Below are 11,137 nucleotides of genomic sequence, written 5' to 3'. Positions count from 1 at the left end.
CCTCTATCAGAATTTGGGAAGATTGGAGAAACTTAATTTTTCGCCCAAAAAAAAACGTAAGGGGTACCACTGTCGTTTTTTTTTCGGGCCGAATTTTTGAGTTTTGATATCTCAGCTCTGGAAGGGGCTAGAGCCTCCATTTTTGCACTCAGGTCTAAGTCTCATGGCCCTCTATCAGAATTTGGGAAGATTGGAGAAACTTAATTTTTCGCCCAAAAAAAAAACGTAAGGGGTACCACTGTCGTTTTTTTTTTTCGGGCCGAATTTTTGAGTTTCGATATCTCAGCTCTGGAAGGGGCTAGAGCCTCCATATTTGCACTCAGGTCTAAGTCTCATGGCCCTCTATCAGAATTTGGGAAGATTGGAGAAACTTATTTTTTCGCCTAAAAAAAAAAACGTAAGGGGTACCACTGTCGTTTTTTTTTCGGGCCGAATTTTTGAGTTTCGATATCTCAGCTCTGGAAGGGGCTAGAGCGTCCATTTTTGCACTCAGGTCTAAGTCTCATGGCCCTCTATCAGAATTTGGGAAGATTGGAGAAACTTAATTTTTCGCCCAAAAAAAAACGTAAGGGGTACCACTGTCGTTTTTTTTTTCGGGCCGAATTTTTGAGTTTCGATATCTCAGCTCTGGAAGGGGCTAGAGCCTCCATTTTTGCACTCAGGTCTAAGTCTCATGGCCCTCTATCAGAATTTGGGAAGATTGGAGAAACTTACTTTTTCGCTCAAAAAAAAAACGTAAGGGGTACCACTGTCGTTTTTTTTCGGGCCGAATTTTTGAGTTTCGACATCTCAGCTCTGGAAGGGGCTAGAGCCTCCATTTTTGCACTCAGGTCTAAGTCTCATGGCCCTCTATCAGAATTTGGGAAGATTGGAGAAACTTAATTTTTCGCCCAAAAAAAAAACGTAAGGGGTACCACTGTCGTTTTTTTTTTCGGGCCGAATTTTTGAGTTTCGATATCTCAGCTCTGGAAGGGGCTAGTGCCTCCATTTTTGCACTCAGGTCTAAGTCTCATGGCCCTCTATCAGAATTTGGGAAGATTGGAGAAACTTAATTTTTCACCCAAAAAAAAAAAACGTAAGGGGTACCACTGTCGTTTTTTTTTCGGGCCGAATTTTTGAGTTTCGATATCTCAGCTCTGGAAGGGGCTAGAGCCTCCATTTTTGCACTCAGGTCTAAGTCTCATGGCCCTCTATCAGAATCCAGAGTTTTGGGAAGATTGGAGAAACTTAATTTTTCACCCCCCCAAAAAAAACGTAAGGGGTACCACTGTCGTTTTTTTTTCGGGCCGAATTTTTGAGTTTCGATATCTCAGCTCTGGAAGGGGCTAGAGCCTTCATTTTTGCACTCAGATCTAAGTCTCATGGCCCTCTATCAGAATTTGGGAAGATTGGAGAAACTTAATTTTTCGCCCAAAAAAAAAACGTAAGGGGTACCACTGTCGTTTTTTTTTTTCGGGCCGAATTTTTGAGTTTTGATATCTCAGCTCTGGAAGGGGCTAGAGCCTCCATTTTTGCACTCAGGTCTAAGTCTCATGGCCCTCTATCAGAATTTGGGAAGATTGGAGAAACTTAATTTTTCGCCCAAAAAAAAAACGTAAGGGGTACCACTGTCGTTTTTTTTTTTCGGGCCGAATTTTTGAGTTTCGATATCTCAGCTCTGGAAGGGGCTAGAGCCTCCATTTTTGCACTCAGGTCTAAGTCTCATGGCCCTCTATCAGAATTTGGGAAGATTGGAGAAACTTATTTTTTCGCCCAAAAAAAAAACGTAAGGGGTACCACTGTCGTTTTTTTTTCGGGCCGAATTTTTGAGTTTCGATATCTCAGCTCTGGAAGGGGCTAGAGCCTCCATTTTTGCACTCAGGTCTAAGTCTCATGGCCCTCTATCAGAATCCAGAGTTTTGGGAAGATTGGAGAAACTTAATTTTTCACCCCCCCAAAAAAAACGTAAGGGGTACCACTGTCGTTTTTTTTTCGGGCCGAATTTTTGAGTTTCGATATCTCAGCTCTGGAAGGGGCTAGAGCCTTCATTTTTGCACTCAGATCTAAGTCTCATGGCCCTCTATCAGAATTTGGGAAGATTGGAGAAACTTAATTTTTCGCCCAAAAAAAAACGTAAGGGGTACCACTGTCGTTTTTTTTTTTCGGGCCGAATTTTTGAGTTTTGATATCTCAGCTCTGGAAGGGGCTAGAGCCTCCATTTTTGCACTCAGGTCTAAGTCTCATGGCCCTCTATCAGAATTTGGGAAGATTGGAGAAACTTAATTTTTCGCCCAAAAAAAAACCGTAAGGGGTACCACTGTCGTTTTTTTTTCGGGCCGAATTTTTGAGTTTTGATATCTCAGCTCTGGAAGGGGCTAGAGCCTCCATTTTTGCACTCAGGTCTAAGTCTCATGGCCCTCTATCAGAATTTGGGAAGATTGGAGAAACTTAATTTTTCGCCCAAAAAAAAAAAACGTAAGGGGTACCACTGTCGTTTTTTTTTCGGGCCGAATTTTTGAGTTTCGATATCTCAGCTCTGGAAGGGGCTAGAGCGTCCATTTTTGCACTTAGATCTAAGTCTCATGGCCCTCTATCAGAATTTGGGAAGATTGGAGAAACTTAATTTTTCGCCCAAAAAAAAAACGTAAGGGGTACCACTGTCGTTTTTTTTTCGGGCCGAATTTTTGAGTTTTGATATCTCAGCTCTGGAAGGGGCTAGAGCCTTCATTTTTGCATTCAGATCTAAGTCTCATGGCCCTCTATCAGAATTTGGGAAGATTGGAGAAACTTAATTTTTCGCCCAAAAAAAAAACGTAAGGGGTACCACTGTCGTTTTTTTTTCGGGCCGAATTTTTGAGTTTCGATATCTCAGCTCTAGAATGGGGCTAGAGCCTCCATTTTTGCACTCAGGTCTAAGTCTCATGGCCCTCTATCAGAATCCAGAGTTTTGGGAAGATTGGAGAAACTTAATTTTTCGCCCAAAAAAAAAAAACGTAAGGGGTACCACTGTCGTTTTTTTTTCGGGCCGAATTTTTGAGTTTCGATATCTCAGCTCTGGAAGGGGCTAGAGCCTCCATTTTTGCACTCAGGTCTAAGTCTCATGGCCCTCTATCAGAATCTAGAGTTTTGGGAAGATTGGAGAAACTTAATTTTTCAACCCCCCAAAAAAAACGTAAGGGGTACCACTGTCGTTTTTTTTTCGGGCCGAATTTTTGAGTTTCGATATCTCAGCTCTGGAAGGGGCTAGAGCCTTCATTTTTGCATTCAGATCTAAGTCTCATGGCCCTCTATCAGAATTTGGGAAGATTGGAGAAACTTAATTTTTCGCCCAAAAAAAAAACGTAAGGGGTACCACTGTCGTTTTTTTTTTCGGGCCGAATTTTTGAGTTTCGATATCTCAGCTCTGGAAGGGGCTAGAGCGTCCATTTTTGCACTCAGGTCTAAGTCTCATGGCCCTCTATCAGAATTTGGGAAGATTGGAGACACTTAATTTTTCGCCCAAAAAAAAACGTAAGGGGTACCACTGTCGTTTTTTTTTTCGGGCCGAATTTTTGAGTTTCGAAATCTCAGCTCTGGAAGGGGCTAGAGCCTCCATTTTTGCACTCAGGTCTAAGTCTCATGGCCCTCTATCAGAATTTGGGAAGATTGGAGAAACTTAATTTTTCGCCCAAAAAAAAAAACGTAAGGGGTACCACTGTCGTTTTTTTTTCGGGCCGAATTTTTGAGTTTCGATATCTCAGCTCTGGAAGGGGCTAGAGCGTCCATTTTTGCACTCAGGTCTAAGTCTCATGGCCCTCTATCAGAATTTGGGAAGATTGGAGACACTTAATTTTTCGCCCAAAAAAAAACGTAAGGGGTACCACTGTCGTTTTTTTTTTCGGGCCGAATTTTTGAGTTTCGAAATCTCAGCTCTGGAAGGGGCTAGAGCCTCCATTTTTGCACTCAGGTCTAAGTCTCATGGCCCTCTATCAGAATTTGGGAAGATTGGAGAAACTTACTTTTTCCGCTCAAAAAAAAAACGTAAGGGGTACCACTGTCGTTTTTTTTTCGGGCCGAATTTTTGAGTTTCGATATCTCAGCTCTGGAAGGGGCTAGAGCCTCCATTTTTGCACTCAGGTCTAAGTCTCATGGCCCTCTATCAGAATTTGGGAAGATTGGAGAAACTTAATTTTTCACCCAAAAAAAAAAACGTAAGGGGTACCACTGTCGTTTTTTTTTCGGGCCGAATTTTTGAGTTTTGATATCTCAGCTCTGGAAGGGGCTAGAGCCTCCATTTTTGCACTCAGGTCTAAGTCTCATGGCCCTCTATCAGAATCCAGAGTTTTGGGAAGATTGGAGAAACTTAATTTTTCACCCCCCCAAAAAAAACGTAAGGGGTACCACTGTCGTTTTTTTTTCGGGCCGAATTTTTGAGTTTCGATATCTCAGCTCTGGAAGGGGCTAGAGCCTTCATTTTTGCACTCAGATCTAAGTCTCATGGCCCTCTATCAGAATTTGGGAAGATTGGAGAAACTTAATTTTTCGCCCCAAAAAAAAACGTAAGGGGTACCACTGTCGTTTTTTTTTTCGGGCCGAATTTTTGAGTTTTGATATCTCAGCTCTGGAAGGGGCTAGAGCCTCCATTTTTGCACTCAGGTCTAAGTCTCATGGCCCTCTATCAGAATTTGGGAAGATTGGAGAAACTTAATTTTTCACCCAAAAAAAAAAACGTAAGGGGTACCACTGTCGTTTTTTTTTCGGGCCGAATTTTTGAGTTTCGATATCTCGGCTCTGGAAGGGGCTAGAGCCTCCATTTTTGCACTCAGGTCTAAGTCTCATGGCCCTCTATCAGAATCCAGAGTTTTGGGAAGATTGGAGAAACTAAATTTTCAACCCCCCAAAAAAAAGTAAGGGGTACCACTGTCGTTTTTTTTTCGGGCCGAATTTTTGAGTTTCGATATCTCAGCTCTGGAAGGGGCTAGAGCCTTCATTTTTGCACTCAGATCTAAGTCTCATGGCCCTCTATCAGAATTTGGGAAGATTGGAGAAACTTAATTTTTCGCCCAAAAAAAAAAACGTAAGGGGTACCACTGTCGTTTTTTTTTTCGGGCCGAATTTTTGAGTTTTGATATCTCAGCTCTGGAAGGGGCTAGAGCCTCCATTTTTGCACTCAGGTCTAAGTCTCATGGCCCTCTATCAGAATTTGGGAAGATTGGAGAAACTTAATTTTTCGCCCAAAAAAAAAACGTAAGGGGTACCACTGTCGTTTTTTTTTTCGGCCGAATTTTTTCAGTTTCGATATCTCAGCTCTGGAAGGGGCTAGAGCCTCCATTTTTGCACTCAGGTCTAAGTCTCATGGCCCTCTATCAGAATCCAGAGTTTTGGGAAGATTGGAGAAACTTAATTTTTCACCCCCCCAAAAAAACATAAGGGGTACCACTGTCGTTTTTTTTTCGGGCCGAATTTTTGAGTTTCGATATCTCAGCTCTGGAAGGGGCTAGAGCCTTCATTTTTGCACTTAGATCTAAGTCTCATGGCCCTCTATCAGAATTTGGGAAGATTGGAGAAACTTAATTTTTCGCCCAAAAAAAACGTAAGGGGTACCACTGTCGTTTTTTTTTCGGGCCGAATTTTTGAGTTTTGATATCTCAGCTCTGGAAGGGGCTAGAGCCTCCATTTTTGCACTCAGGTCTAAGTCTCATGGCCCTCTATCAGAATTTGGGAAGATTGGAGAAACTTAATTTTTCGCCCAAAAAAAAAACGTAAGGGGTACCACTGTCGTTTTTTTTTTTCGGGCCGAATTTTTGAGTTTCGATATCTCAGCTCTGGAAGGGGCTAGAGCCTCCATTTTTGCACTCAGGTCTAAGTCTCATGGCCCTCTATCAGAATTTGGGAAGATTGGAGAAACTTAATTTTTCGCCCAAAAAAAAACCGTAAGGGGTACCACTGTCGTTTTTTTTTTCGGGCCGAATTTTTGAGTTTCGATATCTCAGCTCTGGAAGGGGCTAGAGCCTCCATTTTTGCACTCAGGTCTAAGTCTCATGGCCCTCTATCAGAATTTGGGAAGATTGGAGAAACTTATTTTTTCGCCCAAAAAAAAACGTAAGGGGTACCACTGTCGTTTTTTTTTCGGGCCGAATTTTTGAGTTTCGATATCTCAGCTCTGGAAGGGGCTAGAGCCTCCATATTTGCACTCAGGTCTAAGTCTCATGGCCCTCTATCAGAATTTGGGAAGATTGGAGAAACTTAATTTTTCGCCCAAAAAAAAAACGTAAGGGGTACCACTGTCGTTTTTTTTTCGGGCCGAATTTTTGAGTTTCGATATCTCAGCTCTAGAATGGGGCTAGAGCCTCCATTTTTGCACTCAGGTCTAAGTCTCATGGCCCTCTATCAGAATCCAGAGTTTTGGGAAGATTGGAGAAACTTAATTTTTCGCCCAAAAAAAAAAAACGTAAGGGGTACCACTGTCGTTTTTTTTTTCGGGCCGAATTTTTGAGTTTCGATATCTCAGCTCTGGAAGGGGCTAGAGCCTCCATTTTTGCACTCAGGTCTAAGTCTCATGGCCCTCTATCAGAATCTAGAGTTTTGGGAAGATTGGAGAAACTTAATTTTTCAACCCCCCAAAAAAAACGTAAGGGGTACCACTGTCGTTTTTTTTTCGGGCCGAATTTTTGAGTTTCGATATCTCAGCTCTGGAAGGGGCTAGAGCCTTCATTTTTGCACTCAGATCTAAGTCTCATGGCCCTCTATCAGAATTTGGGAAGATTGGAGAAACTTAATTTTTCGCCCAAAAAAAAAACGTAAGGGGTACCACTGTCGTTTTTTTTTCGGGCCGAATTTTTGAGTTTTGATATCTCAGCTCTGGAAGGGGCTAGAGCCTTCATTTTTGCACTCAGGTCTAAGTCTCATGGCCCTCTATCAGAATTTGGGAAGATTGGAGAAACTTAATTTTTCGCCCAAAAAAAAAAACGTAAGGGGTACCACTGTCGTTTTTTTTTCGGGCCGAATTTTTGAGTTTCGATATCTCAGCTCTGGAAGGGGCTAGAGCGTCCATTTTTGCACTTAGATCTAAGTCTCATGGCCCTCTATCAGAATTTGGGAAGATTGGAGAAACTTAATTTTTCGCCCAAAAAAAAAACGTAAGGGGTACCACTGTCGTTTTTTTTTTCGGGCCGAATTTTTGAGTTTTGATATCTCAGCTCTGGAAGGGGCTAGAGCCTCCATTTTTGCACTCAGGTCTAAGTCTCATGGCCCTCTATCAGAATTTGGGAAGATTGGAGAAACTTAATTTTTCGCCCGAAAAAAAAGACGTAAGGGGTACCACTGTCGTTTTTTTTTTCGGGCCGAATTTTTGAGTTTCGATATCTCAGCTCTGGAAGGGGCTAGAGCCTCCATTTTTGCACTCAGGTCTAAGTCTCATGGCCCTCTATCAGAATTTGGGAAGATTGGAGAAACTTAATTTTTCGCCCAAAAAAAAAAACGTAAGGGGTACCACTGTCGTTTTTTTTTTCGGGCCGAATTTTTGAGTTTCGATATCTCAGCTCTGGAAGGGGCTAGAGCGTCCATTTTTGCACTCAGGTCTAAGTCTCATGGCCCTCTATCAGAATTTGGGAAGATTGGAGAAACTTAATTTTTCACCCAAAAAAAAAAAACGTAAGGGGTACCACTGTCGTTTTTTTTTCGGGCCGAATTTTTGAGTTTCGATATCTCGGCTCTGGAAGGGGCTAGAGCCTCCATTTTTGCACTCAGGTCTAAGTCTCATGGCCCTCTATCAGAATCCAGAGTTTTGGGAAGATTGGAGAAACTTAATTTTTCACCCCCCCAAAAAAAACGTAAGGGGTACCACTGTCGTTTTTTTTTCGGGCCGAATTTTTGAGTTTCGATATCTCAGCTCTGGAAGGGGCTAGAGCCTTCATTTTTGCACTCAGATCTAAGTCTCATGGCCCTCTATCAGAATTTGGGAAGATTGGAGAAACTTAATTTTTCGCCCAAAAAAAAAACGTAAGGGGTACCACTGTCGTTTTTTTTTTCGGGCCGAATTTTTGAGTTTTGATATCTCAGCTCTGGAAGGGGCTAGAGCCTCCATTTTTGCACTCAGGTCTAAGTCTCATGGCCCTCTATCAGAATTTGGGAAGATTGGAGAAACTTAATTTTTCGCCCAAAAAAAAAACGTAAGGGGTACCACTGTCGTTTTTTTTTTCGGCCGAATTTTTTCAGTTTCGATATCTCAGCTCTGGAAGGGGCTAGAGCCTCCATTTTTGCACTCAGGTCTAAGTCTCATGGCCCTCTATCAGAATCCAGAGTTTTGGGAAGATTGGAGAAACTTAATTTTTCACCCCCCCAAAAAAACGTAAGGGGTACCACTGTCGTTTTTTTTTCGGGCCGAATTTTTGAGTTTCGATATCTCAGCTCTGGAAGGGGCTAGAGCCTTCATTTTTGCACTTAGATCTAAGTCTCATGGCCCTCTATCAGAATTTGGGAAGATTGGAGAAACTTAATTTTTCGCCCAAAAAAAAACGTAAGGGGTACCACTGTCGTTTTTTTTTCGGGCCGAATTTTTGAGTTTTGATATCTCAGCTCTGGAAGGGGCTAGAGCCTCCATTTTTGCACTCAGGTCTAAGTCTCATGGCCCTCTATCAGAATTTGGGAAGATTGGAGAAACTTAATTTTTCGCCCAAAAAAAAAACGTAAGGGGTACCACTGTCGTTTTTTTTTTTCGGGCCGAATTTTTGAGTTTCGATATCTCAGCTCTGGAAGGGGCTAGAGCCTCCATATTTGCACTCAGGTCTAAGTCTCATGGCCCTCTATCAGAATTTGGGAAGATTGGAGAAACTTATTTTTTCGCCTAAAAAAAAAAACGTAAGGGGTACCACTGTCGTTTTTTTTTCGGGCCGAATTTTTGAGTTTCGATATCTCAGCTCTGGAAGGGGCTAGAGCGTCCATTTTTGCACTCAGGTCTAAGTCTCATGGCCCTCTATCAGAATTTGGGAAGATTGGAGAAACTTAATTTTTCGCCCAAAAAAAAACGTAAGGGGTACCACTGTCGTTTTTTTTTTCGGGCCGAATTTTTGAGTTTCGATATCTCAGCTCTGGAAGGGGCTAGAGCCTCCATTTTTGCACTCAGGTCTAAGTCTCATGGCCCTCTATCAGAATTTGGGAAGATTGGAGAAACTTACTTTTTCGCTCAAAAAAAAAACGTAAGGGGTACCACTGTCGTTTTTTTTCGGGCCGAATTTTTGAGTTTCGACATCTCAGCTCTGGAAGGGGCTAGAGCCTCCATTTTTGCACTCAGGTCTAAGTCTCATGGCCCTCTATCAGAATTTGGGAAGATTGGAGAAACTTAATTTTTCGCCCAAAAAAAAAACGTAAGGGGTACCACTGTCGTTTTTTTTTTCGGGCCGAATTTTTGAGTTTCGATATCTCAGCTCTGGAAGGGGCTAGTGCCTCCATTTTTGCACTCAGGTCTAAGTCTCATGGCCCTCTATCAGAATTTGGGAAGATTGGAGAAACTTAATTTTTCACCCAAAAAAAAAAAACGTAAGGGGTACCACTGTCGTTTTTTTTTCGGGCCGAATTTTTGAGTTTCGATATCTCAGCTCTGGAAGGGGCTAGAGCCTCCATTTTTGCACTCAGGTCTAAGTCTCATGGCCCTCTATCAGAATCCAGAGTTTTGGGAAGATTGGAGAAACTTAATTTTTCACCCCCCCAAAAAAAACGTAAGGGGTACCACTGTCGTTTTTTTTTCGGGCCGAATTTTTGAGTTTCGATATCTCAGCTCTGGAAGGGGCTAGAGCCTTCATTTTTGCACTCAGATCTAAGTCTCATGGCCCTCTATCAGAATTTGGGAAGATTGGAGAAACTTAATTTTTCGCCCAAAAAAAAAACGTAAGGGGTACCACTGTCGTTTTTTTTTTTCGGGCCGAATTTTTGAGTTTTGATATCTCAGCTCTGGAAGGGGCTAGAGCCTCCATTTTTGCACTCAGGTCTAAGTCTCATGGCCCTCTATCAGAATTTGGGAAGATTGGAGAAACTTAATTTTTCGCCCAAAAAAAAAACGTAAGGGGTACCACTGTCGTTTTTTTTTTTCGGGCCGAATTTTTGAGTTTCGATATCTCAGCTCTGGAAGGGGCTAGAGCCTCCATTTTTGCACTCAGGTCTAAGTCTCATGGCCCTCTATCAGAATTTGGGAAGATTGGAGAAACTTATTTTTTCGCCCAAAAAAAAAACGTAAGGGGTACCACTGTCGTTTTTTTTTCGGGCCGAATTTTTGAGTTTCGATATCTCAGCTCTGGAAGGGGCTAGAGCCTCCATTTTTGCACTCAGGTCTAAGTCTCATGGCCCTCTATCAGAATCCAGAGTTTTGGGAAGATTGGAGAAACTTAATTTTTCACCCCCCCAAAAAAAACGTAAGGGGTACCACTGTCGTTTTTTTTTCGGGCCGAATTTTTGAGTTTCGATATCTCAGCTCTGGAAGGGGCTAGAGCCTTCATTTTTGCACTCAGATCTAAGTCTCATGGCCCTCTATCAGAATTTGGGAAGATTGGAGAAACTTAATTTTTCGCCCAAAAAAAAACGTAAGGGGTACCACTGTCGTTTTTTTTTTTCGGGCCGAATTTTTGAGTTTTGATATCTCAGCTCTGGAAGGGGCTAGAGCCTCCATTTTTGCACTCAGGTCTAAGTCTCATGGCCCTCTATCAGAATTTGGGAAGATTGGAGAAACTTAATTTTTCGCCCAAAAAAAAACCGTAAGGGGTACCACTGTCGTTTTTTTTTTCGGGCCGAATTTTTGAGTTTCGATATCTCAGCTCTGGAAGGGGCTAGAGCCTCCATTTTTGCACTCAGGTCTAAGTCTCATGGCCCTCTATCAGAATTTGGGAAGATTGGAGAAACTTATTTTTTCGCCCAAAAAAAAAACGTAAGGGGTACCACTGTCGTTTTTTTTTCGGGCCGAATTTTTGAGTTTCGATATCTCAGCTCTGGAAGGGGCTAGAGCCTCCATATTTGCACTCAGGTCTAAGTCTCATGGCCCTCTATCAGAATTTGGGAAGATTGGAGAAACTTAATTTTTCGCCCAAAAAAAAAACGTAAGGGGTACCACTGTCGTTTTTTTTTCGGGCCGAATTTTTGAGTTTCGATATCTCAGCTCTAGAATGGGGCTAGAGCCTCCATTTTTGCACTC

This window comes from Pimephales promelas, chromosome 13 (assembly GCF_988280905.1).
Source record: "Pimephales promelas chromosome 13, fPimPro1.hap1.1, whole genome shotgun sequence".
NCBI classification, from domain to species: domain Eukaryota; kingdom Metazoa; phylum Chordata; class Actinopteri; order Cypriniformes; family Leuciscidae; genus Pimephales; species Pimephales promelas.
Note: the sequence above shows the minus strand (reverse complement) of the source record.